The 18,574-nt window shown below is 32.9% G+C and overlaps 1 pseudogene; it reads right to left on the reverse strand.

The window, feature by feature from the left end:
* Nucleotides 1–1,822: 1,822 nt before the first annotated feature.
* LOC150107647 (metabotropic glutamate receptor 4-like) overlaps nt 1,823–18,574 on the reverse strand; it is a 461,121-nt pseudogene continuing 444,369 nt past the window's right edge.

Below are 18,574 nucleotides of genomic sequence, written 5' to 3' on the forward strand. Positions count from 1 at the left end.
TTACTTTTATCATCATATCCCTCCCCCTCATCCATCCAACCCCGGACGGGTTGAGTTCACCCCCCTCTACCGAGGGGGTTTACAGCTAATTAATACAGCCGTGTCACCACTCCTTGCTGCATTCCCTAAGGGCAGTATTTCTGACTGTAATCCGTGTGTGTGTGTGTTCACGGGGGCCGGGTTTTTTCCTCCCTACTAATGATTTTAACAACCAACGTTGTTACATTATATGCTTGTTGTTTACGAGCAGTCTGCCCGAATCTACAGGAACGCTACCCATAATACTTATATAGCAATTTAATTAGAACGTAGCCTATCACATTGCAGATTTCATGTGCTATTTTTGTTTCTACGTTTGGTTGTACTCTACCTGCTAATGGACAGAGAAGTAACCTTTATTTTAACAACCAACGTTGTAACATTATATGCTTGTTGTTTACGAGCAGTCTGCCCGAATCTACAGGAACGCTACCCATAATACTTATATAGCAATTTAATTAGAACGTAGCCTATCACATTGCAGATTTCATGTGCTATTTTTGTTTCTACGTTTGGTTGTACTCTACCTGCTAATGGACAGAGAAGTAACCTTTATTTTAACAACCAACGTTGTAACATTATATGCTTGTTGTTTACGAGCAGTCTGCTCGAATCTACAGGAACGCTACCCATAATACTTATATAGCAATTTAATTAGAACGTAGCCTATCACATTGCAGATTTCATGTGCTATTTTTATTTCTACGTTTGGTTGTGCTCTACCTGCTAATGGACAGAGAAGTAACCTGATTTGCCCTACTGATTTGAGTTGCTATAATGCTAAAAGGCACAACATTCTGTAATGAAATGATTACATCGTGAGGCATATGAAAATTATATGAAAAGGCGAATATTGCACCCAATTCAGTTTAGTTACTTTAAGGAATTAATCCATAATTCATTCGAATTAACCCACCATCTTCAATTTTAAGGCAGTTCGATTTTCTTTTTCATACTAGAAAAATGGACGTTTCACCACGTTATAATTAATGGAGAACTTTATAATGCAATCAAAGTTTGCCGAGCGCATATTGAATGACTTGAGTTCTTTTATATTTTTATAACAACACAATTGTTCTTTGTGAAAACGAAACAAATCTCTGCAACGCATTTTGGGAAATGTGCATACAAGATCAGTTTCTTTTTTTTAATTTTTCACAGTTAATATTTTCAAAATTATGTAGAAAAAATAACAGAAACATACTAAGTAAAGCGTGTTGTTATATTATGATTTAATTGTCCAGTTAATGTTAATTAATCTAAGTTTAATTGTTCAATAAACTCTAATCACTTCTGTTAGATATCGATGAATCGATATTCATGCGAAATAACTCCAATTTAATAAATATTTTGATTAGATTACAAATAAGATATTCATCGCTCCCTTTCCGATCATTTGACAATATGTATTTATTCCAGATACGAATGTATATTGGTAGCTGTAAAAATATCGCCTCTTCCGTTCAAATATTGACCAGCGTTTTATGGCATTCTGCTTACAGCACTGATGTGAGTTCATTAACATAAAACACAGCTATCGGGACCATTTTCAAACTTATGCGGTCATTGTGTTTTGCTGCTGTATTCGCTGACCTTAATTAATTTGAGTTATCTTAAGCAAAGTGGAGTTGACAGCTTCTGCTCACATGCTTAAAAACAGGATTATTATTATTCAAATTAACGTTAAAATTAGGTAAAGTTTATTTTTACTCAAGATTATTCAACATATCTTATCTGTTAAGTATTCTAATTATAATTATGTTCTTATTTCTACATAATTTTCTTAATTGCTTCTATAATAGCCTATGAATTTCACTCTTCTCAGGTGCCCCAGTAATTCGGTTCCATCCACAGGTCGCATCAGAGGACAAAATCTTGAATATCCTCCACAACAAACTTTCGTGCATATTTTTAAGGCATATGCAAACGCTAGCACAGCGTCGCTGACGAACTGCAGTTCTCTTTCGGGTTCGTAGCCGTTCTCGTAAGTGATTTTTTCTTTGCAGGTACATTGATGAGCGTAGTTCTGGTTGTACGGGGTGACATTGCTGTTGACCCACGAGCAGCTGAAGTAGTGTTCCCAGAATTCGGAGAACCAATGATTGCGCTTGTTGTTATGCACGTTCAGTTTCAGAAAATATTCGTCAAACTCCTTCACGGGATTAGCCTGAGGTTGAACGGATAAGGTGCCCTCCACCTGTTCTTCGTTACCACTGAACACCAGGGACCTGCCACTCAATCCGTCGCTTCCGATCCACGAAAACAATCCTGAAATATTGTTGCGACGAACAGCTCCTATCACTTCAGCTACCTCCTGATCAGAACCGAAGATAATTACACCTGAAATGTAATTAAAACACAGTAGTAAAATATATGTGCAGTAAACACATTGCACTTTCAGTACAGTCATAATGAGTCAAGTAATTATAAAGATCTAGAAAAAATCTTTCCAGACATTCGAAACGACTGATGATTACGGTCCCAGTCTTACACATGAAACCAATCGATACAACAGAAACGTGTCAATAGTAAAGCATTAGTGTGTCGTTATAGCAAGAGTGCTCCTAAATAGGAATTTTATTATATTTATATAAACATATAAAATGGTACTCAGCATACTCAAAAAAATTTCTATAACTTATCTAAATTTTTAATTCAGTTATAACGTTGCATGAACTATTCTTAATATAACGGTTCATAACAATCGGGCATTTTGTAGCTTTTGTTTAAAGAAAAGTCTTATTATGTTGTCTCTCGCCAAAGTTAGTTCAACGCTATTAGTTCTGATGTTCAATAATTTTTCTAATACATTCCTAACTGAATTTATAAATTTGTTCTTCATGACATGAGTTTATTTGGCAATATTCCAACACACATTTGCTTCGTACTGATTCATTACATGGTATCCTCCGCTTTTTATTTTCTTCTTTCGTAGGGGATCTTCGGAATGAAAGATCGCAAAAAGAGACCTTTATTATAGCAGTAAATCGTACTGAGTCGTATCGGTAAGAGAGTAAAAAAGTTCGTAGCTACAGAGTCGAAAGAAAACATTTCCCATTTGTGCTGTGAAATGGTTTCAGACATTTCTGTTGTTCTTAAAGGTAAGCACTCTTGAGGGAAATAAAGAGAACCGCGAAGTTTGTCTGTTGCTCAAAGTCCAATTTGAGCAACAGACGAAAAAAAATTTCCTTTCTACATGAGATAGTAAGAGAATGAACAGTGAGCTTCTATCCTAATGGAATTAGGATAGATGGATAGAATAGATAGATTTGGATAGATGGATAGATGGATTAGGATAGAATGGAATGGATGTTCATTATACGTACATTTCTCTGTTGGATATTGAAACTTTTAGCCTTAGACTCATTAAATTTTGTAATTTGTAAACAAAAAAAATAAAAGATATATATATATATAAATATTATTTTCTATATTCTGTCTAGAAATAAGTAATTCTTTACGTGTAATTTGCTATCTAGGCTATGAATGCATTATCCTTTCTGATTTCTTTCCATGCTATATATGTCCGCCGATCTGAATAATTCATAGAGAAATATATAGAGACGGGCTATGGGGGAATCAAAGAAAATTACTACGATCAATATGAGAGAAATAGAATATTTTAGAATTGTTCAGCTTAATACTCATCTCTTGCTCTCTGCTTTAACAAAAGCTTTTTCACAATTACATCATAAGCATTTTCAGCTGCAACTTCGTAATCCTTGGTAAGCCTCTCTTTAATTGCTATGCAGATTCCGTTGTTAGCGAGCAATTCTTCCAATAATGCCTAGGATATATAAAATATATTACATTAATGTAGTGTTACGAAGTCTTGGAAAATTGTACTAATTCTGAACATTGGAATAAAATCTCTCTGATCTGGTTTCCCTTTCTGTCGTTTAAGACAGTAGATGATTTTGTTGACATTGCCCACAAAGTATTCCTGGTGAGAATTTTACAGTGTAGTTCAGCAATTCTTTCTCCAACCCCCCAATTTTATCCGGGCTCTTGACCGACATATGGCTGGGACGTGTTCATGACTGCAAAATCCGTGTGTGTTCAAGGGGCCGGTTTGGCTGTTCTGGTGGGACGAAAAACCAGAATTTCCGGGTGAAAAAACCCCTACCTCCGTATGCTAATTCACCTTTAGTCGAAAGAGGCCAGATAAAGGTTCCTCACTTCACTGACGGAAATCGAACCCATTCTTCCTCTATACTGAGTGAGCTATGGAAGCTCATTGGAATAGAAACATTGGAATAAATATAAAAGTGAAAGAAGATGTCATAGTAGGAATTATAATTATATCATAAACATCAGAATTATAATCACAGTGTTTTCTTTAAGGTTTTATAGTTAAAGAAAACATTAAATTTAATATCTAAAACGGGAACTACATAAATTCAATTAATAAATATATCTATTGCTTTTTTATTGCCTGAAAAGGTGTAAGTCCAACTACTTTAGTCCTATTACTAACTTTTTGAAGACTGGTTCGTAACCACTCTCCATCCTTCAAGCTTTCAGTAACAGCAACTCCAAATTATCAATGAACGAAGGCTTTTTCAAGAAAGAGAGAGAGAGAGAGAGAGAGAGAGAGAGAGAGAGAGAGAGAGAGAGAGAGAGAGAGAGAGAGAGAGAGAGAGAGAGAGATTGAAATATAACAATCTTATGTACAAATATCACTCAGAATTAATTAAACTGCATTTCGCTACACATTCATTGTTAACATATTATATATACAAGATTTATTAAAACAGTAAAGTCAATGTTGGATTACTGTTGACAAAATTTTAGTTCAATACGTAAGTAGAAAATTCTTTTCTTCCATTTTTATGGAGGAAGGATATCGTTGCTACTAGGCTGAAAAGTAATGATGTTAGCCTACTCTGCCTGGACTTGATTGTTTTGATTTTAGTGTTTATGGAATAGGTGAACAGTGTTGTTCTTTTTGTGCTGATGATATTCGAGGAGAAGGCGGATTCTTACCTTTTGTTTGAAGACAGCATGTAGGTGTCAGTTGCCTTTCTTAGTGGAGGTGTTGTGCTATCTGTTATAATGTGCCGAAGGTAAAAGTTGTATATCAGAAGCAGATAGACAGATGCCTACTACTCGTATTCCAAAACCATAACTATAATTGCTGATAATAGTATGTCTTCTACAATCGATTTTCTATACGTCGATTTTAAAACAGAGTTTACGAAAAGAAGAAGAAAAAAAAACTCTACCTAGAAATCGACTAATTCAAGAGATGGACGAATAAAGGCTATGGAAAGCGGTTTTATTAATATGCTTCCGTTCCTGAAGCACATTAATAATTTCATTCTTTTTCTTTAACCATACGACTCCATACGCTATACAGGTTTGCTATAGATTTCACCAGCTCGTTTAGAAGGTTATTGTTATTATTAAGAGAGACTTCCATCAAGTCCTTGACTTCTCGAAGGAGGCCACACTCCCTTCATACTACCCTCACCAGCTATCAATCATTCCTTTACTGGAATTCATTCACACTATTAACACAGAACATTCAATGGCAATCTATTCTAATCACACACCACGCTATGAAAGAACTATCTACCTCTCACTCCCTAATTGATGGCATTCTTTCTCAACGTTCAAGGATGCACTATCGTTCTTTCTCCAGAATTCATAAAATTAAAAATTCCATCTATTGGCATCCTGTATAAGCCTTTCAGAAGTTTGTAAGTCTCAATCATAACATTTGCTTTTCTCCTGTTTGCTAGTGTCTGCAGAAACAAAAAAGTGTAAGCAAACAAAGTTTGCGCGTGAAGTATCTTCACGACTAAGTTAATTGTATATAGTGGATAAAGACTTCATTTTAATTTTCGCAGTATACTATAATGCAATGCAAACGATCTTTTGAGTGGGTAATGCCACTACTCAGACTATTTTCGACCTTTATTGAGGTCTTAACAGTGGGAGCCTGACCCCGTTTCAGGTGATATCAATATAATCTAAATTATGACAAAAATTCGGCTAGATGAGATCAAGGTAAATCTCCAAGAAAGATGCTCTGCAATAGAATCCTAATTAAGTTTTTCCATATAATTCTCCGGCTGAGAATTTAAGCCTTGGTATAAACATCGTAAATTTCCAATAGAAAGAGACGATATATAATCTTAAGGAACTTATTGAAAAAAAAATCCTTAGCAGTTTTAATACCAATACCAATTATCCCAGTTAACCCCGACATGTATTTATGCTCCTATGAGGAATATGTCATCAACTGTCAGATGTTCCTTTAAAAACCGACAACTTCCTATTTAGTCACAGAGCCTCCGTAGCTCATTCGGTATAAACGAAGCACTTTGGTCGGAAAGAGACCAGATAAAGGTTCCTCACGTCACTGACGGGAATCGAACCCATGCCGATGAACACACACGCATGTACAGACATGGGAGGCATAGGGTTAACCACCTTATTCTAGGGACAGGTACGGTTTGAAACAGCTAAGGACAGTTCCGTAACAGGCCAATAGGCCTAATACGAAAAAGGAAGAAGTATTTAGTCACATAACATATCCTCCATCAGCGTTCTTTAATCTTACCTTCATCAATATCAACACTAAGACTCACAGGGTCCCCTTCACATTAATTTCGGTTCTATTTACCCAAATCTTTCCTGAATTGCCCGGAAAATGTTTAGAATTGATTTTCTCCATTCTAGTTGACGTTAATTCAAGTTTAATTTTATAGTCTTTACTGAATAAACTGGTAAATGATTATCGTTTGCATTTATCATACTAATTAGGTTATTTTTATCTATATATTTTTTACAAAGTTTTTTTATTGACATATATGTTGAAGGATTGAAGTAATGAACAGATCGAATTCAAAATCAAGTATATCAGGATATAAGAATAAATATTTTATTATATATATATCTTTTTAATAAATACGTCTCATTTACTAATAATACGGTTTAAGTTTGGAAACTATTTGGAGACTATATCAGCTATTTCGAATTATGTAAGTAGCTGTAGGCGAACTCTCAGCACATCCTCTTTTCTTTCTTTTTTGGTACAGAACAGAAAAGGAAGATGAAAAGTTTCGTCAAGGGCAATTGTAATATGCGGTGTATTCTTGTATAGCTTCTCGCTATGTCTCTGAAAATTAAGGCTTAGATATCGGCCGACAATTTAAGTCATTGCTGCAAAAAGGAGGCAGCTCTATTCTCGGTCGAAAATTGAATTATAGATTGAACAGTATACTAAATATAGTAGAATAGATTGGTGGAAGAACAAGGAAGCTCCAATAAGCCAGTGCAGAGTAATAATTGCATATCTTGCATATCCTACAATTTTACGACATATTCATGATTTCGCATTTACATTTTAAAGTTATTTTCATAAAACTGTGTTGTTTATATTTTCTGATATATTCACATGTAGTAATAAATAGTTTTGTAACAGTTATATGTTAGTTATTTTAATTATTATTTTATTGTTAAATTTATTATATTTTATTATTTATTATAAATTTATTATATTTCATTATTTATTATACATTTATTATAATATTATTACAATATTATTATTATATTTTTATATATCAAGTATGAGATTCTCCTTTCTTCCTATTTTCGTATAAGTTGGTGGGTGTTTCTTCACATCAAACAACTTACATTCTCCTTTTGCTGCTTATCCCTTGTGGCATTTAATTTCTGTTTTTCCTCTCATCTTTATTTGCACAGAAACCAGCGATGTTCACGTATACCAATTATCTATGTAACTATGCTATTTCTTTCCCTTTACAGTTAATGTGAGTAATCAACAATGACAATTAATAAAACTAATAATATAAATATGTTCAAAAGAGTTGACTGGACTAATTCTTACACCAAGTCCAATTGATTAAATCTAACAAGTATGCTGATCACTTATTACCATTTACTTAATCATGAATTATAGCATTACTTGTCGTTTCATATATAAAATAATAACCACATAGATACTAGCCATTAATAATACCTTAATTATTTATATTAATAATGTGTACTCTCCATAAATATGCTAATTATGACTGTACTAATCTTTTTGTATTATTTATAAGAGTTTCTGATTATTCTGACTCATCATTCATTCATCTATTGATAAAACATATCCTACCTTCCACTAATAACACCTTTTTATTTGTTGATATGAGTGTGACCCACGAAATTATGCTAGTCTATAATGCATTAGTATTAGTACTATTGGTTGACGAGGAATTATATAATACAAAAAAAACGTGTCTAGAGAAAAACATGGAACTTTTAAGATATGTTCAACTGAACGAGAAGTGGGACTTCTAGAACTCGGAGACCAAAATCTTCTAACTATACAAACGGCTCAAACCAAATAGCCATGCTATATTCGAATTCGAAACCACAGCCTATTGATTGGTATTTTATTCAAATCATCCTTCTTACCAGATCTCATATATTTAGATTTCTATATATTAAGATTAATCTTAATTTCTCAGTTTTCGTTTACAAACTTCTAAGAGAATCGAAGAGAACTGGAATAATCCAATTAACTAAATTAAAGAAACAATTTCATAATCTTCCCAATTTCATATTGTCAACAAACAGAGTTATAGTTTACACTTAATATTTGAGTCTAACTGAATAATGAAAATATTAAACAGAAAGGATCCTGCATTTAACCAAACTATAGGTTCCTTCACGTCCTAGCCATCTCCTGACTAGAAATCAACCCGATAAACCCTACATTTACTCCTGTCAAGCAATTTCTTATTGATCTCATAAATACATGTTGGTTTTCATTTGGAGTATTTCGATAAATCGATTCGTACGCACAACACTGTCACAGACTTTCTTAAAAGCTAAAACAAATATTCTATTGCATATATTCCCATGATCTTTATTTCTCGCAATTTTTATAAATTTTATATCTCGTACTTTTTCTTCCTATAAATTTAACAGGTTTATTAAAATCGATTGAGGTCCAACCAAACTATGCTCTCTCTTGCCCAGTAAGTGCGTTATGGATGCTCTGAATACGAATCCTAATTAATATTCCATTGGTTGTTCACTATGACACATGGGATTAAATGGTCTATAATTCAGCATTGTATGTTGACATCCCTTATAAATTATTATGATGTTTGTAAAATTTCAACGGAAGCAGATGATTACTAATCTTAAAAAGAATCATCCGTCGTTTCAATAATTCCTGCGTACATTTTGTGGATATTAGCGGTGTAATATAAACCCCTTTTACAGCCGTATTATTTTCTAGATGTTTTAGAATATCAGCGCATTTCTTTTCGTCTCTTAAATCTCAGCCATATCATCTTGTGGTTTTAATTCTTCAGACTTCTCTTCACCTATATTAACACTCCAAAATATCTTCGCACCCAGAAGATTCAGATGTGGAAATGTGATTTTACTTGGCTGTATCATTGGGGATTTTGATGATGTTCCTCCGAATTTCTTCATCAAATGTTTCTGCAAATAACTAAGTTAAAAGTTTCATTCCTGATCTTTAGTCTTGGGAATTGAATTTCACTTAATGATCAGCTTCCTCCAGATTGATGAGCCTATCTAATCTCGGGCTTCACTTTCCTTTCATTAGCCGCTATCTTGCGCTTAATGATCGTTCATCGCAGCTTGTAGTTAGTAATGTGAACTCATTGCAATCACGTCATCAGTGATTTTCATGAAATTACCAACCCGATTTACTTCTCCCGGGGACTTCCTGTGGGACTTTATTTATTAAATGAAGGGAATGAAATGGGACTTTATTTATCAAATCGATTCTAACAAGGTTTAATGAATGAAAGTATGCAACTCTCTTAAATTGAAAGTTATTAAATATCTAGGGTTTCGATGTAGAAGCAAACCCAACTCCACACCTATTAGTAAATTGCAACTGTGTATGAAGAAAACGTTTATGTGATATTTGCTTTTTTTTCACTGCTGCTTGTTTAGCAGAAGTAATAACTACAAAAGCTGGTACGATAGTAAAGAGCACTTGGAAAGAAATAATGACATTAAAAATCTTTGTTACACATTCTTAAACATAAGCAACTTCACTCCAGCGGCTCTGGGGTGAAGAAAATTAGGATCCCATGTTATCCTTAATTACCAAGCAATAATCCACGCACTAACAACAGAATGTAGGCAAATAAAATTTATATACTGCTCTTATGTGAATGATTAATTAGCAGATGCGTAAGCATTTAGAATCACTTATCTTTGTGTTGTTCACTTATAGCGGATAATAAATGCCACAATAATCGCCTAATGGGGATGAGACATATTCAGGATAGCAGCAACCACTAAGTCTTGTTTCTAGAAGTATTGTACGCGATAAAAATCATCAGATTATTTTGGTAAATGATCAAAGAAGGAAACAAAAAGACACACTTGCGACATCAATTTATGTGTGGAAAACAAATAAAAAGAATTTGTAAAAAGAAACCTAAATGCCACTATATTTGCAGCCGAAATATATTATCGTATTTAACAATATCACATTGACTGGGTATAGAAATGAATCATTCTAGAAACGTATTTTTCAATGCACCTATTCGTATCGATATTGTTGATTTCACTGAGGCTGCAAAAAAAACATAAGACGAAAAACGTGCAAATTTCTAATGTCAATAATGTGAACTTCCGCACTTTGCAGAAATCCTTATATTTCTTCAGTAAAAAAAAAACAAATTTCGTCTCTCTTTCAGCCTTATATTTCATGGGTCTGAGAGAGAGAGAAATTATTTAAGTTGATTTTATACAATTCTTATGCTGTACGATTAACGACGTCTCTCTCTCTCTCTCTCTCTCTCACACACACACACACACACACACACACACACACACACACACACACACACACACACACACACACACACACACACACACACACACACACACACACACACACACACACACACACACACACACACACACACACACACACACACACACACACACACACACACACACACACACACACACACACAAATTATCAGATTATTTTTTATTAATTATATGAAGAATCAAAGGCTTCAATTCGGCGACCTAAACTTATTTAAGTTAAGGGACATTACATCCCATATTGTTTCATAGCCGAAACTCAAAGAGTTTCATACCGAATATAGTAAATATATCAAGTTCGGCGAGTCCAAGCGTAACCAAATACCTGGAGTGGTACAACTGACCCTTTAGGGAGTGCAACACTGAGGCAACTCATGGTAAGGGTGGAGCAAGCTCCGATCACTATTCCTGGATAGTGTTACAACTGTTCTGATCACGAATAGTGATCGGAGCTTCCACCACCCTTACCATGAGTTGCCTCAGTGTTGCACTCCTTAAAGGGTCAGTTGTAACACTATCCAGGTATTTGCTTACGCTTGGACTCGCCGAACTTTATATAGTTTCTATATTCGGCATGAAATTCTTTGAGTTTCTTATTCGGCTATGAAACAATATGAGATGTAATATTCCTTAACTTAAATAAGATTATTTTTTATTATTATTGCTGATGTTCTACACTTGGAAGGACAAGAAAAACGCCAATAACAAAAAATCATAACATTATAAGAACAGCATTATTCATTATATATAAGTATCGAATAAATTGAGTAATTCGAACGAATTTTTACATTCACGAGGGAATCAAATTCACAAATATATAAGACATTACTGATATTTTAGTGAAGGCTTTTGTTATGGATACTATTAAATAATCAGAGCTCTCTTGGAATTAGCTCGTCGATCACAATCTGCGTGCTTTGTAATCTAATGGGGATGCTTCCAATATTAGAAAGTTACTTAGTAAGTACCAGATCTAGTGTGTTCTTTTTTCTTGAGATATGTTTTACATATTTTTGCGGATAACATATCTAGAAAAAGTTTTCTATTAGACGAAATCCTTTTCACAATTTTCTAGAAATTTTCTAGATATCGTGAGTTAGCTTTAGTATAAAGACAATTATGGGTTTTCCATTCAAAGTAGTTGGAAGCTTTCACAATACCTTTGAATACACGAATATTGTCTATTGATTCAGAAGAAAAGAAGTTTCTGTTCCAGTCAGGTTACTACACAATATAATGACATGGCTGGTACTTGCTTTTGAGCAGTCAAATTTCATCATCTGGTGTCCTTTGCGACGTACTATGTCCCAGTTAACTTAAACATGCAAAACATACATCAGCAGTCTTTACTGGTCTCAGTGGAGTTAGATAAAGCTTTAGTCATACTTGTGTCGTCTACATGCTTTTTCTGTGCTTTCGTAACGGCGTTTATTACGTGTCTCAATGGTCTTGGCATTTCAAATATTTGTATGTGTCTTTGTTAAAGAATTCCCTTCCTTCTACGAAAAAAATGCCATCCTTGCGGAATTTTTACATCCCCGTTTAAACAAAGCGTTTTTATCCGTAAAACAAGAAGGAACTCTTGTATTTTTTTTCCCAGCAGTCACTCTTGGATAAAGAGTATTGGACAATTAGATCTTCAAAGTAAGTTATCCTATTTTATATATTTTTTTTGACGCTAGTATCCTTTGTTGGCAATATTATTTGTATTAGCATGAATAGCGTCATTTCATACATCATAAATAATTCCATACCAATATTCCTCCTTCTTACACATATCCTGATCCTGTTCTACCTCTCATTGCATCATGTACTTCTGCTTCTTTCATTATCGAGATCCCAGTTAATATTAGTTTGCCGTTTGTCAAACTGGTGTTATTAAAGAGTTACATAAGAAGGCATTATGTAACGTATACTAAACCTTTTATATTCAAAATGAAGCACTAAATTGCTTGCTTTTATTATAAAATAACAAAAATTTAAGTAACGAGTATATAACAGCTACCAGTTTATCCTGATGTGCATAGCTTGATAATATCCTTCACTACCTTATTTTCTTTCTTCGTTTTTCAATTCTAACTCTCATTAGCAGTAACAAACGTGCTATACGTAGCTCCGCTCTCTTTCATGTAAAACTAACTGATTGCTCAGAACAAATTGACAGAGATTAGTTTCTCTCTCTTTCATTTCTTAAAGTTTATAAACTTTGTTCGTTGTAATCTGCTACAGCTCTTTTTATAGACAAAATGAATCGATTTTTTACTTATTATTACAAGAATTATACGCTCTTCTCATTATTGAGGGATTCGAGATGGGATTTGCATGAATAACACGTTTTGTTGTTTATGCAAAATTTTCAATTGTAAATTTTAAACATAGAAAAATAAATAAATAAATAAATAAAACGAAAAACAAAATCTGTTGTGACGATGAAATACAGTACTGTGAAGAAATTTATAATATCGATTTTCCACAAAACTGATCCAGAATCAACCGACAGATGAACAGTGCATTATTTGCAACGTGAATAAATAAGCTATGTTTAATCTGTGTTTTTCTAGATTTTAACTTCAGATGAATGCACGTTTATTTTCTTTTATTTGGCAGCATATGGAATATCTCAAATTAACAAAACAGATGAAGAGTATAAAAGTAATGTTTTTGATATTTAATCAATTAGTATCACGGCTACAAAAAAATAAATTGTTAAAAAGTACTTTGCTTACATCTTATTGCGAAGAATGTCAGCATTTGAGTTTATCTGTGAGCATTGTTATTGTGTGCTTTGTATTCAAAATAACAAGGCATAACTACAGAATTTTTCATTAAAAGATTTCTTATTTAATGAAATGTTTATGTTTATCCTTGTTAAATCAAGCATAAACCTATGTTTGCAAGCGGTTAGGAAGTGTGTATATTTAGCGGAACTAATGCATTATTCTTCAGTTGTTTGTAAAAAGTACTGAACATTTCTTACCAAACGGTTAAGAGACTTTTCCTGAGTTTGGAATTAAATACCTGAAAAATGATTGTGGTGAGTAATAACTCATTAAAAGTGAAAAGAATTCCTCTTTCTTTCTTTCAAGTAAATAGCTTTACAATACATGATGTTTGTGCTTATCCAAGATATTCTAGATCTTCATAAAAACTGATATCCATCCTTTGGCGTGTTACAATATAATAATATTTCAATGGCAGTGTGTCTGCTTAGTTCTATCCTTATGTAGTACATTATTTTTTCGCTTGAGACGAGAACACTCAACGTATCGGAAACCGGAAAGTAAAGTGACGTTAAAAAGTTTGAATTATCTAATATTCAACCCGCAAACTAATGTAAACTAGTTTTACAAATTTATGCAGAGTGTGAATTCAAATCAAAAATAAAAAAATATTATGGAAACACAGACATTATAACCAACAGAACAGATATGTTGGTGACGAAAGCCGTAATTTTTTTATAAAGGTAAGGTAAGGCTTGATGCCGTAATTAAGGTAAGGTAAGGCCATCAAGGTAAGATCAAGCCTTACCTTGATGCCGTAATTTGACACTTCGTAGACAATTGATATGTAGATCCAGTTAAACAATTGTATAATCTCTACCATGGCATGGGCTTGGTTATTATCAGCTGGTACGGTTCTTAAGAAATAGTTTGCTGTTACTCAGCTCAGCACTTGTGGAGAAGAAACTGATCTGCAAATAAAAATTTAGTTCTGTGAAACAGGGCATGAACATATTTTACACACACACACACACACACACACACACACACACACACACACACACACACACACACACACACACACACACACACATGCAAGCGTTAAGGAAAATGGACTTCAAATATTGGATTCAAATTGTCGGAGTTTGTAACAGTGGTGACATAAAATCTTCCATTGCTATTTGTGATATTAGTTTATTGGCATGGTGCAACCTCAGTTGTAAACTGTTACGGAAGCACTTACTCAGTGAAGCCCAGTAGGTGCTCCTTTTCCAAAAGCTTTCTAAAACCATGGAGAGTAGAACAATGTCGCTCTCGTTGTCAACCGTTTAAAAAGTTCCTTCAACTGGATAAATATGGAACTATGATGAAATACAACGGAAAAAGGTTTTTCATTTAGTTTATACTTCATTATGTATATGCTTCTCGCAATGACTTATACTAGTGCTTCTAAGCGTGGTTTAGGAAGATATAAAATCATCGATAGACGCACACGTACGTAACCGTTAAAGATAAAAAAACATGCAGAATAAGTTTTATTAAAGGATGTAGGTAATTTACTAAATATGATAAAAAAGCAGACTAATCCCATCCTTTAGATTTCAGTACTACTTCACTAACAAATAGAAATCTTCAGATAATTACATATTTTGAAGAAATTTATTAAATATTCCATAACAAAATTCAACAAAAAATCAGTAAATATTTTTTGATTTGTTATGATAATAAGGGCAGAAATACAAGATGCGACAAATGTGGCTTAAGATTCATATTGTTATATGGAATTCTAGGAAGTATATCCAATTGATTTTGCATAAAACTGTGCACAATCCATTAACTGTATGATACTAATCTCAAACATAGAAATACGATCGAATTACATTACCGTAAAAAGGACTAGTTGCTTTTTATACTCAAGTAAAGAATACTGATTAATAAATTCCATATTAAAACCAAAGCTCGAAATATTTGAAATAGCTTTAGCATAAAAAGAGAAGTCTAAATATTTCTGAAGGCATTTTTAAATTTCATTTAAGTTAAGCGATTGAATAATATATGTTCTTTTCTCACACTTTCTATTTAGGAAAAGTGTATAAATCTTTCATATGCTAATTTGTTGATTATAATACAGCATAACCTTTTATATTGAAATGTGATTAAATAGTTTGGCCTTAATAGCATCTATAGTTCATTATGTTATCTGTCGATTTTTTATTATCTTAATGACAATATCGACAGATTACGAAGTTTGAGATTTAAACAATACTGACATTAAAGGAATGCGATATATTGAAATTATGTATTTTATATACGAGTAGTTTTATTCAGGTAAACTCGCTCACATTAAACCATGAAATAATCGTAGCAAGATAGATAAAAAATGAATACAGCAGGAAGAGAACTGAACGGATTTCCTGATGGCAATTTTTTATGTCCTTTGTCTAAAACATATATAGAAATATTAGAGAAAAGTTAAGAAACCTTCCATTACTTTTTTTTTTCATGATTATTGATTAAAATATGCTATTGACTTTCACTCTGTAGAATCATTTACAATGATTCTACAGAGTGAAAGTCAATTAGTGAATGTTTACAATTTGAACATTGTAAACAATGCATATATGGCAATATAACGAAGGAACATAACGAAGCAGATATTAAAAGTTGTTCAACTCTCCAGTTTTGGTAATGGCCTTCCACAAATATATGTATTTGAAAGAGTAGTGAAATGAATTTTATTCCAGTTCAACGTCTTCCGCGCAACATTGCGGCAACCACTATATCAATACAATGGAACAGCCGTCAAAATATTTAAAATGACCAAAATGACCACAGATCATGTTGTAATTGTTGGATCGATGTGTCTCTATGTTAATAACATCTACATTTGTGCACCTTGAACATATCAATAGTATAGAAGAAAAAAAAGAAGAAAAAGAAACGTCTGCTATTACTTAATATTTCAATATTCAATCTGGTAAATAGATAAATCAAATTCATTTTTAAGCGAAAATGCTTACGCTTGCATAGCATTTCATCTATTTTTCGAGATGATCACCTTTCTTTCAACACGGGAAGCTCAATGGGGCCTTTACAAATCAAGTAACTGGTTTCACATAAAATTAATTAATGGTCAGTTAGAGCTGCTATTCCTTTCCGGATTCCTTCCTTCCTGTGTGAACTATGCATGTTCTTCTTGAAGACTTCCGAAAAACCGCAGTTTTCAGGAGAAAACGTTGCTAATGTTTCAGTATTCCGTCTGGTAAATAGATAAATCAAATTCATTTTTATACGGAAATGCTTAACTTTCATAGCATTTCATCCATTTTACGAGGTGATCACTTTTATAACGTTTTGCATGAGATATGCTTAATTACCTTTGCCTGAAATGTCCTTTGTGAGAAGACATTTCGAATTTCCAGAACTCGATTCGAGCAATGGGCTGTCAAACCAAATGACATTGTCAATTATTGATTGAGGCGCGGATGCTCTCTCTCTTTACGTCATACAGATAAAAAATGAAGGCAAAATTCGAATTCGATAAGAAACTCGATGTATTACTAAGGAAAGTGACATCAGTTTTTATTATACTATGTTAATTGTTCTTGAAACAATGCCAACAGGTGTCAAAGAGAAGGGAGACTAAAATATCAAAAATGGTGTTACACACGAGATGTTCAAATGTTTATGATAACACTAAAACTCTGATTCAGGAAAACATATCTTGAGAGGAGAAAATTTCTTTAAGACTTTTCCAAAAATATGGGAGACTGCCACAAATAATTAACAATCTTTATAAATCAGCAGAGATACTCCAAGTAATCTTCTTAGCCAACCTATTTCAGTAGTTAATAACTTTTTTCCTTCAGCCTTTTTGAGATTCCAGCATGCCTTTTGAAATTCCAATGTTATTTTCTATATTTAGCTCAGAGCAACATAATATTAACTCATAGTAATTTATTATCGTCTCGGTATCACAAAGGGAATATCAATTTCAGAAACTATTTCTTCACTGAAAAAACGTAGCATGTATACAAAAGGCTCTTATGCACAGAAAGGAATCGTATTCCATATCTACCATTTCTTTATACATTCATGAAGATATAAAGTTATAAATCTAAGCAGCAAAAGAAGATTCATTTATACATAGCTGCTATTCACAAAGGATCTCTGGAGGAAGATTTTATATAAATATCCATTCTAGTACAATAAACATATAGAAAGCGGAATATCGATATTTCAGCTTCGATATCATTCTAATAGAAGAATTTATCATAATCGATAAGATTTATTCCTAAAACGCGCATTGATAATCTTAAAGAGACGACACGATGCTTTGGAAAATTATGGGCATTCGCAGAAAGAGATGACATTATGGAGGTAAAAGAACTGACTTCGAAATCTGAATGACATAGAAATGCTTTGGGCTTGCTTTCTGCGGATTGTTTACGCAGTTCGTAAGTCTTTGAAGGTAATGAGATTGAGAAAGAAAGATGAGGAAAAAATGAAATGAGAGAGAGAGAGAGAGAGAGAGAATGATGACAGTAGTGAATAAAAATGGGAAACCTAGAGATTAAATCAACAAAAGTTTCTAAAATTTCAATGAAAAGTCAATAGTCCAAAACAGAAAGAAAGATAACGTTTATACAAAGAGAGTGAAAGAGAAAAAATATGATATCACAATCCTAGGAGACAACTGCGATCACTGATGCTGAACCCTCGTGTTGCATTTTTTATCTTCAAAATTAAAAATAAATCAAATAAATGCTATTGCAATGCATAGGAGATAATAATAATAATAATAATAATAATTTTATTTATTTTTTTTTTTAAACATTTTATTGTCTCAGATAAATTACATACATAGATACAACAATAGTTTTATATATATATATATATATATATATATATATATATATATATATATATATATATATATATATATATATATATATATATATATATATATA

This window comes from Typopeltis vanoorti, chromosome 4 (assembly GCF_054136105.1).
Source record: "Typopeltis vanoorti isolate ZY-2024b chromosome 4, IOZ_Tvanoo_1.0, whole genome shotgun sequence".
In the NCBI taxonomy this organism is placed as follows: Eukaryota; Metazoa; Arthropoda; class Arachnida; order Uropygi; family Thelyphonidae; genus Typopeltis; species Typopeltis vanoorti.